We start from the raw sequence: 6,476 nt of genomic DNA on the forward strand, positions 1-6,476 counted from the left end.
TCATCAGACTACTCTTCTCATCTTGAGTGTGATTTTCACAACCTCCGACCTTCTTTAGGTATATCTTGTCGAACTCTAGAATGTTTCTGTTGAACTCAGGAATTTGGACGAAATTTTGCTCTTGTTCCATCAGTCACGACTTATTGCAAATTACTTAGGACCTCTATCCAGTCATGGCTGATGGAACAAGAACATGCTATCCCCATGAAGCAAATAAAGGGTTCTGCTCGAAATGCCATCCAAATTATTGAGTTTTACAGAAACATTCCCAAGTTCGACAAGATGCACCTGAAGAAGGTTGGAGGTTACACCGACCGAAACGTTGTGAAAATCACACTCAAGATGAGAACAGTAGTCCGATGAATCCAAATAATACTCTAAAAGACTGTCACTTAAAACTGATTATTACTTAGCGTTTTATCTGTTCTGCCATGGGTCCTTGGCTGATGGAAAAGGAGCAGTCTACCTTCATAGATAAAATAAAAGCTACCGTACAGATTTCAGGGTTTGAAAACATGCACCTGAAGAACGTCGGATGTTACATCGACCGAAACGTTGTGAGAATAACATTGAAAATGAGAAAAGTAGTTTTTATATTCCAAATAATTAAAAATAAAAATCCTCATCTCAAAACTATCTGAAACATTCTAACAATCGTTGTAAGTTTCCGTTTCATCTTAACGCTTTCTTTTCTATCCTTCTTCCTACTATTCAACTCTGGCAGTCACAGTGAATACGTCTAGTAAAAACTAAGCAGAAACAAAACAAAACCAATCCTAAGTACTGGACACCAGCTTGGCATTTAAATCAATAGAAAATAAAGTAAAGATTCACCAACTACTATGACAGAAAATAGCAAAAGATGGAAGCAGATATATTGTGAATGACAATATAAGATGTTAGAAAAACAGCTTTCTTATCATCGATTGTTTCGCATTCCGGATCCAGTGAAGTTTTGCATTCATCAGAAGAGAATGCATTTCGTTTCGGTACCCTCCCCCAAACATTCTTGTGTACCGTCCCCTCCCCTCACTAATAACAAGAAGATCAAATCACTGGTGTATAAACGATTATAAGTTATATTTGATAGTTTAACTGTTGACCTTTGTTTTTGTGACCTTTGTTGTTGAAGTTTTTGTCTTGTGATATAAATTTGCATAATTGCCGCCATTTTTCCAACTACTTGAGTCACCTCAATTTAATCAGATCCCATGGCTTAAATTTCTGATTTTTTTTATAGATGAGGATTGATAATTTGTATTATTTGAATTATTCGAACTACTATTCTCATCTTGATCGTTATTTTCACGTTTCAGTCGATGTAACCTACAATAAATGGACCACACGATAATGGAATGCTATCACAAAAACAAAGAGTTTCCTTTACACATATAGAATATAATCATGAAGTTATACCATCGATTTTTCAAACACCTTCTGATCTAAAACATACCAATTATAAAGCATTGTACCCCAAGATTTCTTTATGATAAAACAAATGGAACTAACATGTTCCCTGTGGTTAGCCTGATCGATTTTCAATCGAAATAATGTACTCTACTACAAAACCAATCAAGAGTAAGGGAGATAATTCTCTCTTTTAAACTGAGCACAAAACACACAATTTACCTTTGTTTTTTATTTAATAAATATACTTTATTTTTCATATTAAAATGTGAAAATGTCTAGTTCAAGCTGATAATAAAAATAGTCTGAATAAAAAATAAAATTTGCATCATTCGGACTACTATTCTCACCTTGGTTACTTTTTAAATGTCTCGGCTGATGTAACTTATGACCTTTCAGGTGCATCTTTTCGACTAACATCATATCAGTTTTGAAATTTTTTAGCAGTGAGAGTTGATAATTTACATATATATAGAATACAATCTTTAGGTTCTACCGGTACTTGTACAGTTTAATCAAGTAGTTTATTTTACAGTGAAAAAACAATTTGTTACAATACCGAGAAAACGGTTCGATTTTAGGAAGAAAAGATAGTATTAAAGATGGGGAGGGAGTGTCGGTGCTTTAAGCTGAGTTATCTCCCCGTGGTGTGTGGTGAAAATCCAAACAAAAATTTAAAAATTTAAAGATGTCTGCCTTCAACGTGCCGTGATAAAAACGTGTTTTTCCGCTGTAAAAAAAAACTACATGATCAAATTAAGTGAATTTTTTTTTCGGAGATCTTCCAAAAGTTAATCAACACTTTTATCTGTCCTTCCACATGTCCATCGGAAAATAACAAATAAGATAAGAAGATTAATTTTAAAAATCCTATTAAGACAAGGCTATTTCACTTTTTTTTCTATTTTTTTTTCAATACTCGCAATTGCTAAACTTTCATAAAAAATACTCAACTTTCTACAACCACTATCAACAATTTCTAACACTCTCAATCTGTGCCTAATTCTAAATGCAAATTCCATGAATAAAGCTTCTTTCCCGAAAGTGCTCGTCGGTGGAACACTGTTCTGTTGATCTCCTTTCCAGACGATTACAATATGGTAGCCTTCAAGTCCAATGTAAACAAGTTCTTGTTGAACCGTCCCCTTAATTAATCCAAATTCTACCCAATCTACACCATAAATGATTACTAAACTACCACCTTTCATTAATTAATCGTTATCCACGAGTGGCCCTCGGGCCTTGATAAGTGGTAACTTCTTTGTAAAATAATATCTTGAACACTTTTTCACTTTATTCCATTTCTTCTTTGCCTCTTTTCGACTTTTTTTCTATCGTTCCACTCTGCAACCATAATGTCTAAACAACACTGACGAAAAGCAAATAACATTAAATATCTGTTCTTAAGCTGAAGGAATTTTTCTCACAAATTTCAGAAATGCAAAAGGAGGAAAGTAAAATATCGGGAATGACAAGGCAACACGAATTCTCATTTTTTTTTTTTTTAATATCACAATTCATTTTCCCTTCTTTCTTACTTTCTATTTTCCTGCTTTATTTCTTCTTTCCCTTTTCTTTCCTTTCCATTGTGGCAGGTATAAGATTTTAATCAAATCTAAATTGGCAAAAGAAAATATTCTTATAGACTATATATGATTCTATATTGTTATTATCATTTTTTTTTACAAGGAGAGTCACCAGTTATCAAGGCTACAAGGTCAGTAAAGGATAAAGGTTCACTCGGACAACAGCATAGTAATCGTTAGTGGTGGAAATTGGGTAAAATTTGATTATAATAATCCATCTCTGCCCTATTTCCACCACTAATTATTATGCTGTTGTCTCAGTGACTACCGTATACTTATTAACCCTTATTCTCGAGTGGCCTGCAGGACTTGATAAAGTGGTGACTCCCATGTAAAAAAAGTGTATGCATCTTGTGCGTGTACATATATAGCTTAGATTTTTCACAGCTAATTCAAAACATGCGTGTGTGGGAAAATGTCGCTTGCTTGTCTTCACTACGACAACTAACTCTGTTTATCTCACTATCTCGTTTTGTTTGTTTTGATCGTTAATGAAATCATTTTGTGTATTTCTACACCAATGTTATTTAGATTCGAAAATGTATAACTGTTATCTTCTTCCTGATGTAATGAATCTGAGTACGTCCGAGTTTCGGTACTGATGCAGAGAAGGTACCATATTTTTTATATAGTATTTTCGAGTTAAATTCAAGTTTTACTGTATATTTTTTAATTAATTGTCAGCTGAAAATACAGAATAGTTACAAAACAACCATCTTCTGCCCATGCTAAGAATGTGTTTCTAAATAATAACGTTATTATTGCAGCACAGTACTTTCTCTGCATAAGTACTTGGGGTTCTCCTCGGAAAAAGATTATTGGTTGTTTAAGCCACCAACTGGTAGATTTATTCGAGAAAGACATCAAAAGGTACGCCTAAAGCCTCACACTAAAGGATATATCCATTCCAAGCATGAGCACTCATTCAGTAAGGCGACTTACTGGATTATTACTAAAAGTAGCCATGACCACTCAGCTACTTCAGATGAATATATTCCTTTTGTAGAATATATCACTTCCTAACCTTTTTTACTGTCGATATTTTTGTTTTGTGCTACATTTCGTTGTAAACTTCCGATCTCTTTTGAATTAAATTCTATTTTAACATTGATTTTTTTTTTTTTCTGTTTTTTCTGATCTTCCCTTAACCGGTCACAAACTTACAACAAACCATTAAAGCATGCGATTTGAATGCAGAATCATTACATCATGACTTGCATCAGGAAATTATATATTTTAACACAAAAAATTATCAAAGGTTTTTGAAAGAAGAAAAACAGTAAGGTTATCGGCTTTAAGTATTTATCAAAGATTTTATTCTTGCGTAAGCTTCAAAATAAATTACATGTCTGAAACCACCTCTGTGCAGAAACGAAATTCTCATTTTATTTTCATTATAGTTCACAGAGTAAATATCATCAAAATGAATAGATATAAAAGCTTTATAATTCTCACAGCTATATGACAATCAACACAACTTCCTGTCATTTAAATGAATATTACAACAAAGCGTACTTGGCCTTCGGGACAAGATCAAAGTGTAGTATCTGTTCCGGCAGATGCTGCACTTGGGATAATTTGTACCAGTCAATGGAGGGGAAACCCTCTATACTGGGACAATTATTATTTTTGGTAACCAGAGTGACCCCTTTTAGGGGAGCTGGTTTTTACCTCACATTAAAAACGGCCTTGTGCCTAATTTGCTCAGTGGGGGAGCAAATAAATACCATCTGTTCCGGCAGATACTGCAAGCTATGACTAGCTATGACTAGCAAAGACCAGATGTGGGGGCAACCCCACATGCCTGACCTTTAACCAGCTCCCATTTCCCACCTCTCGGGAGCTGGTCCCCTTTTTCCCTTCCCCCCTCCCTTCACTCCTAACATTAAAAATTGGCCTTGTGCCTAATTTGTTCGGTGGGGGAGCAAATAAATACCATCTGTTCTTCAGATGCTGCACTTCTATTTCTTGTTCTCTTTCGGTGGAGGAGAAATCCTTCACGACTGAGACAATTTTTATTTTTGTACCTTTTCTCCACGTTAAAAAACGACCCTGGTGTTTAACTCTGTCCCGTGGGGAGGCATAGTAAATAGGTACAACAAAGACTTTGAAAATACTGTATGTATAACAGAAGGCAAAGAACCGAATACATTTGTTTGTGTGACTAATTTGCATAACTATTTTTAAAGTAGTTTATAATAAAGTAGTTTATAATAAATTAACAATTGGTGTTATTCATTTGTAATTTTATTATTCCCTTCTCTCATATATGTATCAATATTTTATTGATATTAACAGCATTTACTTAAAGTGATTTACTAAAAAAAATTATAAATTACCAAAACCCTTTTTAAATATTATGTTCGTTAATTTTCAAGGGAGGTAATTTAAATGAAAACTATTAGAGTTTTAGATCCCAATCTTTGATAGTACACATATATAATACGAGATATATCCCAACAGAATACCTAGATTAATAGATGCTTGTATATATTTTTTGGATAACTACTTTAAATGTGAAATCATACTATTTTGTCAAATTTTCCGGTGATGCTAAATAAGATTCATATAGACGGGTCAATGCACTAATTGACACACAAAAAATTGCAACATTTTGTTTTTTGTATGGTTTCATGTGCGGTTGGGCCTACTCTACATCCCAGTAAAAGTTGGACAAGATTTGAGTATGGGAAAGTTTCAAATTTCGAAGTTGAGCATTTTCGACTTAAAAGTCATTTTCCATTACGTTTTAAAACACTAACCCGGCCAATTTTGATGATAAACCAATAACTCGTAAATTTTATTAATATTTTCAAGGTCAATCTTTCATATGAAATGATTCCAAGTCATGTTGAATCACCCCTTATACCATATCTAAGCTTACCCATACTCCTTCTTTCAGCCACTTCTACAGAGTAGATTAAAAAAAAGTGCAGCTATTTCGGTATGTTACAATCTTTTGTGGTTGGGGTACTTTGGCGTTATATTGGCTAGCATATTAACTAACAATCATTTACAACTAATAAAATTCGTACTGTTCGTATTTAATACTTCAACAGGGTGTTTTCATTCAAACGTAAAATAATAGACAAGTAATCTATATGATATACCTATAATATAAATGTAAGCAAAACAAAAACAGATCATTATTGCATACGTTTATTATTAATTTATTCTTTATTGGTAACTAGTGGGGGTGTCCGGCGTTGCCCGGGTGTTTAGTTGGTGTAGTAAGGAACCCCGATGGATGGGGGGGATCAAAACAACAGTAGTGGGGGTGCCCGTTGCCTGGAAGTAAGGAACCCTGGGGGCTTGTAAAAAACGGAAGTAGTAGTAGCGGGGCGGGGAGGGAATCAAAACAACAGTAGGTTAAAAAAATAAATCGTAGTAGGAAGGCAGACTCGAACCTGTAACGCGAAGGAGAAAAAAAGTTAAAAAAGAAGTGCCGCTTTAGCCGATGTCTCCATCGCCCGAAGTTCCGAA

This window comes from Euprymna scolopes, chromosome 37 (assembly GCF_053919585.1).
Source record: "Euprymna scolopes isolate OS-2025 chromosome 37, ASM5391958v1, whole genome shotgun sequence".
Taxonomy (NCBI): Eukaryota; Metazoa; Mollusca; class Cephalopoda; order Sepiida; family Sepiolidae; genus Euprymna; species Euprymna scolopes.